The sequence below is a fragment of the Gossypium raimondii genome, chromosome 12, assembly GCF_025698545.1.
Source record: "Gossypium raimondii isolate GPD5lz chromosome 12, ASM2569854v1, whole genome shotgun sequence".
NCBI classification, from domain to species: Eukaryota; Viridiplantae; Streptophyta; class Magnoliopsida; order Malvales; family Malvaceae; genus Gossypium; species Gossypium raimondii.
This window is the reverse complement of record NC_068576.1, coordinates 45,955,668-45,972,546: the sequence shown is the minus strand read 5'-3', so window position 1 is coordinate 45,972,546 and position 16,879 is coordinate 45,955,668.

Sequence of the window (16,879 nt, the reverse complement as noted above, 5' to 3'; positions counted from 1 at the left end):
CAGGAAAACAGGATTTTTGGAGATAGCTATTGCTGACTAATTATCAACCATAATCTCAGTAGGTTCAAGTTGTTCCTCATTCAAATCACACAACAATTTCCTAAGCCAGATTGCTTGGCTTACTGCTCCAGCTGCTGCTATGTATTCAGCTTCAGCAGTTGATTGAGCAACTGTTTGTTGTTTTTTAGAGCTCCAACAGAAAGCTCCCGAACCAAGTGTAAAAAGGTAGCCTGAGGTACTCCTCATGTCATCAATCGAACCTCCCCAGTCACTGTCTGAGTAGCCAGTTAATTTTAGCTCACTCCCTGACTTGAACAACACACCAAACTTCAAAGTTCCTTTGACATACCTGAGTATCCTCTTTGCTGCCTTTAAGTGTGATGTATTGCAACTATGCATGAAACGAGATAACAAACTGACCGAATGCATAAGATCAGGTCTAATTACTGTTAAGTAAAGCAAACATCCAATTAGACTTCTGCACTCCCTTTCATCCACTTTTTCTTCATTTCCAAAGTTGCTCAATTTCTGTCCTATAACCAAAGGTGTACTCACTGGCTTGCAATTTTCCATGTGGAATTTAGTGAGTATTTTCAAGGAAAATGCATGTTGGCTGATGAAAATGCCCTGATCAATCTGACTCACTTTCATACCAAGGAAATAACTCATAATTCCCAAGTCTGTCATATCGAACATGACTTGCATTTTCTTCTTGAACTCTTGAACCAGTTCAATTTTGCTTCCAGTCACCAGTAGATCATCCACATATATTGACACAATCAACAGTGTCTCATCTTTGGACTTTCTCACAAACAGAGTTGGCTCACTCAAACTTTTCTCAAATTTGAGTTTAGACAGATATTCATCAATTCTGTTTTACCAGGCTCGAGGAGCGTATTTCAATCCATAAAGTGCCTTCTTCAGCCTATAAATATTGTCCTCATTTCCTTGAACTTTAAATCCATCAGGCTGTTCAACATAAATTTCCTCTTTAAGAAAGCCATTCTGGAAAGCTGACTTGACATCAAGTTGATGAACCTTCCACTATTTCTGTGCAGCCAAGGCAAAAAGGAGCTTTATGGTGTCTAATCTTGCTACTGGAGCAAATGTTTCCTCAAAGTCAATGCTAAATTGTTGGCTATACCCTTTCACTACAAGCCTTGCCCTGTGCTTGTTCAGAAAGCCATCTGCATTGAACTTGGCCTTGTAAACCCACTTGACACCAATAACTTTCTTCTGATCAGGTCTGTCCACTAGATCCCAAGTGTCATTCTTGTGGATCATGTCAATTTCAGCCTCCATGGCCTTCATCCAACTGTTGCTTCTAGCAGCTTCTTCATAGCTTGAGGGTTCAACAATGGCTATATTGCATTTCTGGTAGATATCAGCAGTAGGCTTGGTCCCTCTCACAGGAGCATCATCAATATTGGCATTACTGACCTCACTTTCTGCCAATTCCAGATTGTTGCCATCTTTCTCGTCTTCAAACTAACTTGTGTCTGAACCTTCAAGTCTCAAAAACCTTGTTTCATCAAATTTAACATCCCTACTTACCAAAATTTTCTTGGTCGAGGGATCAAATATCCTGTAGCCCTTCTTACAGCCACTGTAGCCAACAAATATGCCTGGTACAGAACTTTTCTCAAGTTTGGTTCTCCTTTCTGCTGGTACAAGAACATAACACATGCAGCCAAACACTTTTAAGTGAGAAACAATAGGTTTTAGACCATACCATGCTTCAAAAGGGGTCTTGTCCTACACAGCATGTGTTGGCAGCCTATTCAGCAAGTATATCGATGTGTTGACACCTTCAGCCCAAAAAATACCTGGAAGCCTGCTTTGAAACAACAAGCACCTGGTCATGTTCATCACAGTTCTGTTCGTTCTCTCACTCACTTCATTTTGTTGAGGAGTGTACACTGTGGTCAGCTGATGATGGATTCCAGCCTGCTCACATAGCTTCTGAAATCTTTCAGACAAGTATTCTGAACCATTGTCTGTCCTTAAGGCCTTAATCTTGCAGCCTGTTTGATTTTCTGCCCAAGCCTTAAACTTTGCAAACATTTCAAACACCTCTGACTTTTGTTTCATAAAATAGACCTAGTAAAATCTGGTCAGATCATCAATAAACAATATAAAATACTTACTGCCATTCAATGAAGGTGTCTTCATTGGTCCACAGACATCTGAATGCACCAGTTCAAGTCTGTCTCGAGCTTTCCATGCTTGGTTAGCTGGAAAAGGTAATCTTGCTTGTTTACCAAGCTGACACACCTCACAAACTGATTCACTTACATTAACCTTAACCATGTCCTCTGTCATGCTCATTTTGTGTAGCAAATCAAGTGACCTGAGATTAACATGGCCAAACCTCTTATGCCAAAGATCAGTATTGTCAACTGAACTTGAATAGGCACTTTTCTCAAGCTGACTCACATCCAGCATGAAACATTTGTCTGCCATAAGTGTTGAGACAATCTCCCTACCATGAGCATCACTTATAACACAAGAATTATTCTTAAAAAATAGTGAATAGCCTTTCTTAACCAACTGGCCTACACTGAGCAAATTTTGGTCTATTTCTGGCACATAAAGGACATCAGAAATAACCTTGTTACCTGAACCGGTGTTGATTACAACATCACCTCTGCCCCTAGCTTCAATCAGATTTCCATTGCCTATCCTGACCTTCGAGACATAGCTCCTGTCAAGATTCTTGAACAAACTCTCATCAGCAACCATATGGTGTGAGCAACCACTGTCCACAAGCCAACTACACTTGTTGTTGACTGCAAAACATGAGGCAGTGAATACATGCTCCTCCTGAGCCTGTATATCTTCAGCAGTCTTGGCTTGAATTGGCTGAATTTGAGCCTTTTCATGATTTCTACAAATTTTCTCATGATGGCCATACTACTTACAACTCTTACACTGAATGTCTGGTCTGGTCCAGCAAAATTTCTCCAAGTGATTGGTCTTTTTGCAGTGAATGCATGGTGGAAACCTCTTTCTGCCTACTTCTTTATTTGCTTCTTTCTTTGCTTTGTCCCTTCTTTCAAACCAAGGTTTCTTAGCTTTCTGATTTGAGCTAGAACCTTCTCTAGCTTTTACTTGAAAGGCTCCCTCAGGATTCTCCTCTTGTCTGCTAGCCCTCCTCTGCTCGAGTGCATAGAGAGAATTAACCAATTCAGACAAGGAAATGGTTGTGAGGTCCCTCGAGTCCTCCAATGAGGAGATTTTTTATTCAAACCTCTCTGGAAGAGTGGTAATCACCTTCTTAACCATTCTGCTATCGCTGAAATCCTCTCCTATGAGCTTATGTTATTTACAATAGCCATGATTTTATCAGAATACTGTTTAATAGTTTTTGACTCCTTCATTTTTAAATTTCAAACTCTCTTCACAGGTTGATGACTTATTGCTGCCTGGTCTTGTCTGATCCCATAAACTCCTCTTTCAGCTTGTCCTATGCCTGCTTAGGTGAGTCACAGGCCATGATGCGAGTGAAGATCACATCAGACACTCCATTCTGCAGACAAGCCATAGCTTTATGCTTCTTGGCTCATTCCTCACCATGTTGCCTTATTTGAGCAATGGTAGGATTTTCTCTTAGTGGAGGTGGCTCGACATCACTTTCAACTTCACTCCAGAGGTCAAGTGCTTGGAGATAAGTCTTCATCTTGACTACCCAAATGTGGTAGTTATCTCCAGCAAAAATTGGTGGTGGTGGAGGAGCAAAACTCATGCTGCTGGAATTGATTTTACAAACACAATTCTGAGTTTTTTTTAAAACTGAAACTTAAACAACAGAGGTCCTCAAAGATAAGAGGCTCTGATTACCATTTGTTGAAACAAAGACAGCAGCAAATCAAACAAATGAAAACACCAAGAGCATAAGCTCTCGAACAGCAAGAAGAAAAGAAAAGAAAATGTAAGAAAACTCAAAAGCAAAAATGTAATCGAATGGAATGCTATTACTTTTCATTTCATTTGAAAATATAAGAGTTACAAAATTAGAATGTCAGTTACCTAAACTTGTAACTGCTCACACCTATTTTGGCAAGTTACCAACTAAAGTAATACAAAAGAAAGCTGGACAATTTTTAGCCATTACATCCATCAATTCAAATCTTAACAACTCTAAAAGTCTAGTTACATTTAGCTTGGATGGCATTACAAAATGAACAAAAAGTAAACAAAATAATTAAGTCGCTTACGGTCCAACTTGAATCTTTGTCTGCTGCATTCTTGTCCGCATCATGGCCTTCTGTTGCATTGCAGTCCATGCTCAACATATTTTTTCTGCTTCTTTCATGCATGCTTGTTCACGGGTTCATTATTTCTTTGCTCTGCTACATGCAAAAAAAACACTACATTTTCCTGCTTTCATGCATGCTGCCACGGGTTCTATATTTTCCTTTCTTTCTTACATTTTTCCTTTATGAATACTCATGGGTTCCTTCTTCTGATACGTTGATGATGCTGCTGCATGAAAACAACATAAGAGAACAGTGAAGCCAGCACCTCCAGAGACCAACTTCAATTTTTTTTGTCTATTTCCTAATTAATCCACAGCTAATTAAATCACCAAACTTGTATATTAGGGAAAAAAAACCTAATTTCGAAGGACATCCTACGTTTGGGTTGAAATTGAGTGAAACTGAGAGAGTTTTGGGTCAGATGGTGTCGGGATTTTGATTAGGGGGCTGCTTGACTGATAATTCAAAAAATAACCTTTACCTCTCGCATGCAAAGCGAGCGCTCCACCATTTGAGCTACAACCCCTGTTGACTACGAAGTGAAAAAACTATTTAAACTTGATTTTTTTTCTTTAAAATGCTTTGTGTGGACAACTTATTAGATTGATAAATCATACCTAGCAGAAAGAATAGACATTCAAGTCGAAATAAAGGGAAATTTTATACTACCAACATAAAACATATAGTCAAATAAAAAGGTTTAGGCAAAAGGATTTCTTAATTATCAACTCAAAAATTTATAATTACTACAAACAGTAGCGGATACCACTATAAGTACAGGACATTGGATAAAGAGTAAAAAACTGTGGCAATTGGTTCATATAATCATGCTACTTGATCTCAATTCTCAATTATTTTTTCATTCCTTTTGGTGTTCTTAGTGTTGTTAATTGAATCCAAAATTACTAGATTTTGGGTTTTAATAGTTTCCCTATAAGCTTAATATTTTTATAATACTGCTCGTTTGTCTCTTTATATTATCTTTGTCAACCTTCTAACTTTACAATCTTTTTAAATACCCTTCCAATTTAGTCTGTGATCACAAACTCTAGGGTTTTTTTTTCTTCTTTATTTTTCATACAAACAATATACGTGCATTCATTCACTCAAGCCTTGATCATCAATTTGTTTCTATAGCAATGTTCTCTGCATAGCCATTGAAATTTACTGATTGGAATCAAATAATGTTGAGCTCCCGGCCTCTTCAATTGTCAATGCTGACGATGTAAATTTGAGTTTTTTTTTGAAGGGTTGCGCGTTTGTGTCCATCACATGTTTATTATTGTTTGGCTTCCGAGAAAAGGAGGGAACATTTTGAAGGGAGTTGAAACATGTAATTGCAGGTATTCAATGCCTTCAAAAAAGCTTTGCAGAGAAAGATTTCAAGGTCTGATCACCACCAAAATGACAAATTAAATTGACACCTTGTTTTTCCAGTTCGTCTACCAAAATGACTTCTTCAATGTCATCTTCAACAAGAAATCGTTAGAAAAATTACTTTTATGGGAATTTTAAGGTATATTCTCAATAGGTAAAGATGGAAATTGAATTATAAAATTATGTTTTCATATTCTGCTCCATTAGACCTTTATAACAATATATCATATGCTCAAAATGGTTGAGTGATAAATAAGAAATTGGTACTCAAAGTAAGCTACTTGGAAATATTGTTGAGGAAAAGTAAAGGTTTAGATCACACATTCGTTAAATACCAAGTGTGAGATATGTTTAAATATGTGAACTCTCTTAAAAAGTAATTGATTGACTAAACTTGTAATCATGCCTCGCGACCTGCACCCGCACGACGTAGACGGCGCAAAATGTCTAAACCGGTCAAGTCCAAATGGACTTGCAGATAATTCCCAACACAAGTTTATTTTTCCTAGCAAACATAATCTACTTATATATGGACAGTTTTTGAAATACTCTGATAATTTCTCTTACCGAAATTTTGTTGCTCTCAAAACTCTTCCTTTTTCTTTTCGTATTTTCAAATATTTCAGTGATAGAAAAATGCATTGTTCGTTCGTTGATTGTTATAAAGGTGCTACTACTTTGATCACTGCTGTTGTATCTTGGGAGACATTCGACCAACGTTGCTCCAAGTACCATAAGAGCGGCCAAATCTGTCTTAAGGAAACTGTGTTTCACAGGCCTCAACGTTTCCTAAAATCACTGTTCTTTCTTCTTTATTTCAACTATATTACAGTTTTGTTTCATTTTCATATTTCACAATTTAATTATATATTGTTCCATTTACATTTTATTTATATAAATATTTATTTATTTATGTTTATCTATTTTGTTTCGTTAACGTGTGTTTTGTTTAACAATTATTTCCCATATCCATAATATGTTATGCAAACTACATAATTTGTTCAACATAACATGATTTTCAGACAGAATTCTGAAGACTTTCATAACTATTGCACTTTTGACATGTTTTTGTTTAATCTTGTTGATAACTTGATGATTACCCGTACTTTGATTGTTTTATAAGTATATTTTTGATGTTGTCAACACTGTCGAAAATCTGTTATCAAGAAAATTTAGCTTCCACCCGGCTGCAGAGTTAGAAATTCAATTTATAAGTATATTTTTTCAAAGTATTTGGTGCCACCAACATAACACATCAACAATAGAGTTAAAAATTCAATTTTTTAGTGGAACCATTTAAAATAACGTGTCACCTATATGCTAAAAAAATACTACAAAATTTGAAAAAAATTGAGAGGCTTTAAGCAAATTTATCTTTTTCTAGTGAAGCCAAATAATTTCGCACCACCAAACTCCAATACCCTACTCTTGCCTATTCCAACACCTTTTTCTTATTTGTTTTTCATTTTTTCCTTTTTCTGATTTTATTATTTGTCTCTCCTTTTTCATTTTTTTTGTTTTTCTTTATTTACTTTTTCAGTTTTATTTATTTTATAATATTTTAAATATATATTTTAAAATTTTAAATATACTTTTTTAAAAATATTTTTAAAGATATTCGAAATTTTAAAAACAATATTTTACTTGGTGCAGCCATTTAAAATTTTAAAAATTTAAATATTATTTTTAAAAATTTTAAATATAATTTTTTGAAAACGTTTAAATATCTCTAAAAATAATAATTTAAAAATTATATTTAAAATTTTTAAAATATATATTTAAAATATTATAAAAACAAATAATAAATTCGAAAAGTCATATATTTAAATAATATATTTTAAATATTTTATAATATTAAAAATATTTAAAATTTAAAAATAATATTATAAAACAAATAATAAACAAGGAAATGACAAAGAAATAAAAAATTGAAAAAGTAAATAAAGAAAACGTAAAAGCACAACCGAATAATAAAATCAGAAAAAATAAATAAATAAAACAAATAAAAAATCAGGAAAAGAGTGTTGGAATAGGTAAAACAGAATAAAGGTATTGGAATTTGGTAGCACAAAATTATCTGACTCAAAAAAAGAAGATAAATTTGCTTAAAGGCTGTCATTTTTTTAAAAATTACAGTATTTTTTAAAATTTATATAGGTGACGTCATTTTACATTACTTCACCAACATGTCATATAAACAATCTGGATAAAATTTAATTTTTAATTAAGTCATAAACATTTCACCACTTATATAAATATTAAAGAATACCGTAATTTTTAAAAAATAAAGTTTTAAGTAATTTTACCCTTTTCACACCACCAAATTTCAACATACTAGCCTGTTATGCCTGTTGAAACAGCCTAAATTTTTTTTTCATTCGTTACTTTTTCTGATTTTTCTCATATCTTTGTCCTTTTCATTCTCTTTTGTTTTTCCTTTTAAGTATTTTATTTATTTGTTTATTACTGATTTTATAAAATTTAAAATGTATATTTAAAATGTTTTATAATATTATTTTTAAAATTTAAAATATAAATTTTTAATATTATAAATATTTAAAATATATTATTTTTAAAGATAAAATTTATTGTTTGTTTTATAAATTTTAAAATGTATATTTTAAATATTTTAAATATTTTTTAAATTTAAATATAATTTTAAAAAATTGAATATCTTTAAAAAAATTAAAAAAATTAAAATATTCATTTCAAATTTTATAAAACAAATAATAAATTTTAACTTTAAAAATAATATATTTTAAATGTTTTATAATATTAAAAATATTTAAAATGAAAAATATATTTAAATTTTAAAAAATAATATTATAAAACATTTAAAATATACACATCAAATTTTATAAAACTAATAATAAACAAATAAAATAAAATAAATAAAGGACGAATAAAAAACTTAAAAAGTAAATAAATAAATAACTTAAAAAGCAAGAATAAAAAAAGGTAACGAATGAAAAAAAATTTAGACTGTTTCCAATAGGAGAATGTTAGAATCTGATAACACCAAATTATTTGACTCCAAAAAAAAAGTAAAAATGCTTAAAACTCTCTCCCAGTTTTTTAAAATATAATATTTATTTAATATTTATATAAATAGCGCTATTCTAAATGACTCTACCACCAAAATATTAATTTTTATACAAATAACTGATGTGGTAATTGACTAAAAATAAGTTATTTAAGTAATTAATTTTTTTTAGGGTTTAATTTATAAAAAAGCCGCAGGAGATTTGAAAAAAACCCAGAAACAGCAGAGAAAAACTTAGGGCTTCTCGCTCTCATGAAAACTCTATTCCTGCTGTAGCGTATATGTTTTCTTTCGGCCTGAGGTTTACCCAAAGCTAAAAAAGAATGACAGGAAAAAAATGAAAAGTGACCGAGAGAGAATCGGCTAAGTACAACAAGGGAGGAAGAGAGACCAATGAAACACACACATTTGGTTCAATATACCGTTGAAGAGCTGAGCTATTTAATTACAGTTTGCTCCTTCCCCACTTGGTTCTGTTTCTTGTCACATCACTCTCAAATTTCAAATCTTTTGCTTCTCCTTTTAAGTAATTTACTGACAAATGTGTAAAAATTATTAAAAATCCAAAATATATATATATGAAGTCCATAGAAATTAAAATAATAATACAAAATCCATGTGAACTGTGATGTGTGTTTTAATGTCTAAAAAATAACAATTCCAGCTCTTTTAAAAATTAATTTAATTTAACTTAAAAAAACAAATAAAGATCAATTTTATTATTACCCATATATTTTTAAAAATATCTAACAATATAAAGAAGAAAATAAGCTAAAATTTTGAACCATAGAGAGAAATGGATACCATTGTCTACTTAAAAACAAGTGATTTAAATTTATTATTTATAATTTTAAATTGAATATTTTTGATTGATGATTAGACTTGTGTTAACATATTAAATTGGATCAGACCTGATAAATAGATGATATTTTGAGTATTTTACAAAAATAATAAAAAAATAAAAAATATTAAAATAGTATACTTTTTTTTATTTATCAAAATGGTATAAAAAAAACCAAAAAGTAGAAAATAGGATGCCACAGGCGGGCAATTTACCAAAAAAAGTTTTTTTTTTTAAATTACTGAAATAAGCCCGGTATTTTATTATTTATCGGAATGGGCCTTTTCCAGCAAATCGCGTCCACGTCAGTGCGATGTCAGGGGACGTGCCAGGAAATTGCGGCCACGTCAGCGCGCTTTGCTGACGTGGCAACAAATCACGTCCACGAGGGGCGATTTGTTGCCACGTCAGCAAAAGCGTTGACGTGGCCACGATTCCCCCCCCCCAACGGTCCAAAAAAAGCTATAAATACCTCCACCTTTTTTTTCACAAACTAATTCTTTCTCAAATTTCCTCTCAATTTTGGTGTTGAGAGGAAGCATTGTAAATAATTAAATAAGATATTACGAAAGAAGGTGGAAAGGAAGACTAAAGCATATTGACGATAAAGTTTTAAAAAAACAAATTGAGAGAAATTTACAAAAAAGTTAGAGTCAAAATTTTAAAGGGTCAAAAAGTTCTTTCACAATTATTCATAGTGATTTAAAAATAAGAATTACAAAATTAGAAATTAATAAAAATAATGAAATAAATCTTAATTATAATGACATTAATGATTAAAAACGGATGATAAAAATTTTCTATTGGTGATGGTTAATAGCAAAAAGGAATTCTTTTTAAGGAAAAGAAAAAAGAAAAAGAAAAGCATTCAAACAATAGGTAAAAAGATCAACAAGAAAGTACAAATTGAACGAACTTCCGATTATTGACCTGATCATGGCTCGAGTTGTCTAGCTTGGCTCGAAGGTCCGCCCAAAAAATAGTAGGATTTGAATAAAAATATAAATTCGAAAAATGTGTTTGAATAAAAAATGAGGCCCGTTTTCTAAACGGATCGAGCCTCGGGTAAAAGTTTTTGGCTAGGGCCCGACCCAAATAAATTAATTATTTTTTAATAAAAATTATCTTGTTGTTCCTAGTGTTTTGGTGCTATTATTTTTCTGTTGTTTTTGTTATTATTTTTGCTATTGTTTTTGTTATTTGTACTGGCCAATTTACCAACAAAAGCTTAATTTTTTTATAATTTTTTATAAAACCGCGGCCACGTCAACGCGCTTTGCTGACGTGGCAACAAATCGCCCCCTCGTGGACGCTATTTGTTGCCACATTAGCAAAGCGCGCTGACATGGACGCGATTTCCTGGCACGTCTCCTGACATCGCGCTGACGTGGACGCGGTTTGCCGGAAAATGGTCCATTCCAGTAAATAATAAAATTTCGGGCCCATTTCGGTAAATTTATAAAAAATTAAGCTTTTATTGGTAAATTGGTCGCCACAGGCGGCACCACTCTATTATATACCAGCTTCAATCCAACTGAAGGAGAAGAAGAAGAAGAAGGAGGAGGTTGTGCCGGAAAAAGAGAGAAAGAGAAGAAAAAAATAGAAAAAATAAGGTTTTTTTTTTTTAAATAATGGATTATCTTCTTGTTATGTTTTTTGTATAATTTTATTATTTTTGTTGGTTGTTTAGTTATTATTGTTAGTTATTAAGATTAATAAAAACTCAAATTGATAGTTTTAGTTAGTATTATTATTGTTAGTTTTAGGGTTTAGTTATTAATAATTATTGTTGCTTAGTATTATTATTAGTAAAAACTAATATTATTATGGTTAGTTATTAGGATTAGTAAAAATCCTAATTATTATTTTAGTTAGTATGATTGTTAGTTTTACATTATATTATTGTTAGTTATTATTTTAGTAAAACCTTAATTATTATTGTTAGTTAGTATTATTTTGAGTAAAAACTATTATTATTGTTATTGTGTTAGTTATTAGGATTAGTGGTTAAACGTTGTTCATGTACAAAATGATAACTGAAAAAGTATGAGCTTAAGAATGAAAAAATTGCATATTAAAGCATTAATTTTTTTATTTAAGTAATTTATTTACGGTTCGAGATTGTTTTTTGAAATTTTGTTTATTTTTTGACAGATTGAATATTGAAGATGGATGATAAGTGTTGGATATATATTTGAATGTCGGCAACAAATAGAAATGAGATTTAATAGAAATGTCTCGTTGGATGATATGAAGGGAAGGGTTAATGTAAAAATTGTTAGACGTTGTGGGAGAAGGATATCAAAAATTTTCTATAAGTTTCCAGTTTCGACAAATCTGATCAAATTCACCGAAATGGAACTTGTAGATGACGAAGACGTGGAGACAATGGTCGCTCTTTACTGTGAGAATGAGAGTGACAATAATGCACTGATTCACTTATTTGCTGAGTTAGCCGATATGGAGTAAAATGAAGATGTCAATGCATATGGTGAAGAACACGGAGCTCAAGAACCGTGGATGGTGGCTCCAATATCGTATGTTGATAGTGAATCGACTATAGGTAGGATCGGTATCGATCTAAATATTACACCCGATATTGATGTGGTTGGTGGTGAAGAAGAAGGTAGTAGCGATCATTGTGATGAAGAGGTCGATAGTGACGATGATCCCGATGTGGACGATGTACCTGATGATATTGACGATGAAGATGTCAATAACGATGGAAACATTAACGCTTCTTCGTTCGGGAACCAAATGCGACGTATTTTGATACACAATAATCCTGAGCCACACATGTCGCTCATAGACCCCGACATAGCGCATGTAGCTGAGTTCCCGGAGTACCCTGAAATAGTTTCTCCTCACCGGTTTACTGTAAATTCTGATTATGAGGAGTTATTCGTAGGCCAGAGATTCGAAAGTAAAGAAGAGTGCGTACTTGCTATTAAACGGTATAGCATGAACATATCAGTGGATTATAAAGTCGCGGTGTCTAAATTGACAATATATATTAGGGAGTGTTGGAAGGCAGCAGAAGGCTGCAATTGGCGGGTACGAGCTACATTCATTCAAAGTTCGCAGATGTGAGAGATACAAAAATTTGTTAGTCCTCACATGCACATCAACATGTATGACAAGATCATGGAAAACTTGATTCGAAAACTATCTGTACGTGTATCATGCCAATGGTGAAGGACATGCCGACCATTAAAGTTTAGGTACTGATTGTCGAAATGCAAGTACAATTCTAGTATCGAGTATCATAATGAAAGGCGTGGATATCTAAACAGATGGCAATGGAGCAATTGTATGGGGATTATGATTCGTCGTATAACGAGCTATAAGAATGGATAGCAGCTATGCGGGAGAACGTATCGGGGACTGTAATTGAGTTACAAAAAAGACCTTATTACGGCCTGGACGACCAGTTACAGCCGGGAAAAAGAATTTTCCATCAGATGTTCTGGACGTTTGATCCATGTGTGCGGGCATTTCCCTACTGCAAGCCACTTGTGCAGGTGGATGAAACTTGGCTATATGGAAAATATACACAGATCCTACTTTTTGCGGTTGCTCAAGACGGTAATAGAAACGTGCTCCCGATAGCATTTGACATCGTAGATAAGGAGAACTTAGAATCTTGGGAATTCTTCCTCACTAACCTGTGGAGGTATGTTATTAACAACGATAATATTTGCATCATCTCCGATTGAGATCCGTTTACTGCATCTGTCACATTGCGTCTAACTTCCATAAAGATTATAATAATGCAGACTGGAAGAGACAAGTCGTGGCAAGGGGTAAATGGTAACCTTATCTTTTCAATATAAATTGTAATGTTTTATGTTATCGAGTTATTGGAATTTATCTTTTCTTAATACGTATACAGCGTATGAGTTAAAGCCACATATTTTCCGCCAAAGAATGATTCGACTTGAGAGTGACATGGAGGGGCAAACAAACACATCTGACAATGGTTGGGTACAATGGAGTCGTGGCAATAGGCTCAAAGTTTTGACGAGTGCTTTCGTTATGGTCAAATGACCACAAACTTAGTGAAGGGGGTCAACGTTGTATTGTTGAAAACACGTCATCTTCCGATTGCATCTGTCTTATCTGCTACATTCTACAGGTTGGCTACCTTAATGCCAAGAATGGGTCAGCAACAAGTCGACCAGATTGAGGCGGGATACGTGTTTGTCGAAGATGTTAGAGATGCAATGGTTGCAAACCGTCGGATGGCGATGTCGATTATTGTAGAAATATATTCACGACATCTGGAAACGTTTCGAGTTAGTGAGACCATCGATCGTCGACCCGGTATACCACCTAGGTCCTATGGAGTTGATCTCTGGAACAGACGGTGCGAGTGCAGGAGGTTCGAAACACTTCATTATCCATGTGCGCATGCCGTGGCAGCGTGTGCTAAAGTGAACCTTAATGTTGAACAATATGTCGATGATGTGTACACGCTCGAGTGCACATTGCGTGTCTTGGAAAATGAGTTCCCCGTCCTGCCTAGCCTGTCTACGTAGGAGGTGCCTCCGACGACTTTCGAGATTTTCCCAGATAGAGGGCTACGTAGGAATCCAAGAGGTCGTCCGCAATCAACCAGAATCTATAATGAAATGGACATTAGAGGGAAATCCGACGGTAAGCGTTGTGGATTATGCAGGTTAAGTGGTCATAATCGGAATAAATGCCATCAGCGAAACTATCATGTTAGACAGTTGTCAAGATCGGGTCGGAATTAAGCTAATGTTGTAAAATTGTTATGTGTAATGTTGTAATGTTGCAATGTTGTTTTAACACCCATTAACTTAAATTCAGCTTGTGCTTATGCTTAAATTGTATCCAAATTAAGTTATAAAAAGTATAATTCATTTCGAATAATTAAAATTATATCCAAAATGGAGCCATTTAACCTTAAATTCAGCTTTAATATAATGCAAAAAGGGAAGAAAAGTTCCATAGTAAGCATACCTAAAATTAGAATAATTAAATTTATACAAAAAGTACAAACATTGTAACGTACAAAAAAGTGCAATAAACCCTTAAAATTGATGGTTCGATGGTGTGGCCCTAGGGGTATACCTATGCGGAGGTCGACGGTCACGTTGTGGGTGTTCGCAATGACCAACATCCTCATTAAGCACAGGTGGGGGTGTGCTAAACATAGAGGAAAAATCATGTGGCTTGATCGACATCGACGAACTTGATCCGGAAGGAGACCCATGATGCTGTGGATACGGGCCGGGAGTGCCGTACTGCTGCGAGTAGGATCTAAAAAGATCAAACTCGTATGCGTATTCGCCCTATGAGAAGCTCGGAATATAGTCATTGCCCACCAAATTCAAATGATAGAAAGGTGAATCCCTATGTGAATGTAATTGCTCGGGATCTGGCTCGGGATCATGATCTCTCTGAGCTCTGCCTCCATGGGGGCATTGAGTGCGATCCCAGTCCCTTTGCATGTCTGAGGGGACTACATCGACCGCCTCAAGTATATATTAGCCGCATCAGATATGCGAGGATCGTCATTAATCAATGAAGCCATTGCGATGCCTACAACTTCAAAAAAAATTTAGTAAGAAACCCTTATTTCGGCCATTTGTTCGTATTTTTTTCCCCGGATTTTATTACTTTAAATAATATACTATTTTCTAATTTTCTAATTTTACATTATTTTAGTACATTATGTTTGAAATTCATTAATTTAGTGTGTGTTTTAAATAAATTTAGAAAATAACCCTTATTTTGGCCCTTTACTCGTATTTTTTCCCAATTTTATTACTTTCAATTAAAATATTTTATTTTTGTATTTTATTATTTTACATTATTTTAGTACATTATGTTTGAAATGTATTAATTAATTCTGTTTTTTAATTTAGTAAAAACCCTTATTTGACACTTTGTTCGTATTTTTCCCAATTTTATTACTTTAAAAAATATATTATTTTCTATTTTATTATTTTACATTATTTTAGTACATTATGTTTTAAATTTATTACTTTAGTGTGTTTTTTAAATAAATTTAAAAAACCCTTATTTCGACCCTTTACTAGTATTTTTTCCCGAATTTTATTACTTTTAATAAAAATATATTATTTTCGTATTTTATTATTTTACATTATTTTAGTACATTATGTTTGAAATGTATTAATTAATTCTGTTTTGTTAATTAGTAAAATACCCTTATTTCGCCCTTTGTTCGTATTTTTCGAATTTTATTACTTTTAAAAATATACTATTTTTAATTTTATTATTTTACATTATTTTAGTACATTATGTTTGAAATTTATTAATTTAATGTGTTTGTTAAATAAATTTCAAAAAATAACCCTATTTGACCCTTTGTTCGTATTTTTCCCGAATTTTATTACTTTCAATAAAAATATATATTTTTATTTTGTTATTTTATATTTTTTTCAGATTTTATTACTTTCGGTGAATATACTATTTCTATTTTTTCTTTTCGTATTTTATGTTTTCTTAAACATATTTTTAATCATTTTATTTTTAATGCTATTTTGTAAAAAATAATTACAACATCTTGAATAAATTTCATAAAAAATTCTAATCAACATAAAATGTACATAACATTGATTTTATGCTAAATAAATTTCATAAAATATATATGCTAAATAAAATAATAAAACACATACAATGTCCATAACATAGATTTTTACACAAATATTACAAAAATAATTAAATTAATACAAAAAATTGCCTTCACTTTTTTTTCTTTCTTTTTCCTTCCCTTTTCTTCTTCTCCTTTCCTTTCCTTTCTTCTCCTTTCATTTTCTTTCTTTCTTCTCCTTTTCTTCTCACCCCACCAGCCGAATGGTCCCCCATTATAAGAGAGTGGTGTCGCCTCTGCCACTGGCACCACTGGTGCCGCCTGTGGCAAACCCTCCACCAGGGTGTTGTCACTTCCTCCAACAGTTTTTTTTTAACTTTTATGTTTTTTATACCATTTTGGTAAATGGCAGAGGCAGTGGTGGAAAGGAAAGGAAAGGAGAAGAAGAAGAGGGAAGGAAGGAAAAAGAAATAAATAAATAAGTAAAGGTAATTTTTTTGTATTAATTTAATTTTTTTGTAATATTTGTGTTAAAAATCTATGTTATGTACATTATATTTGTTTTATTATTTTATTTAGCATATATATTTTATGAAATTCATTTAGCATGAAAATATCCATGTTATGTACATTTTATGTTGATTAAAATTTTTTATGAAATTTATTTAGCATGTTGTAATTAGTTTTTTACAAAAATAGCATTAAAAATAAATGATTAAAACATATGTTTAAGAAAACATAAAATACGAAAAAAAAAACGGAAATAGTATATACAA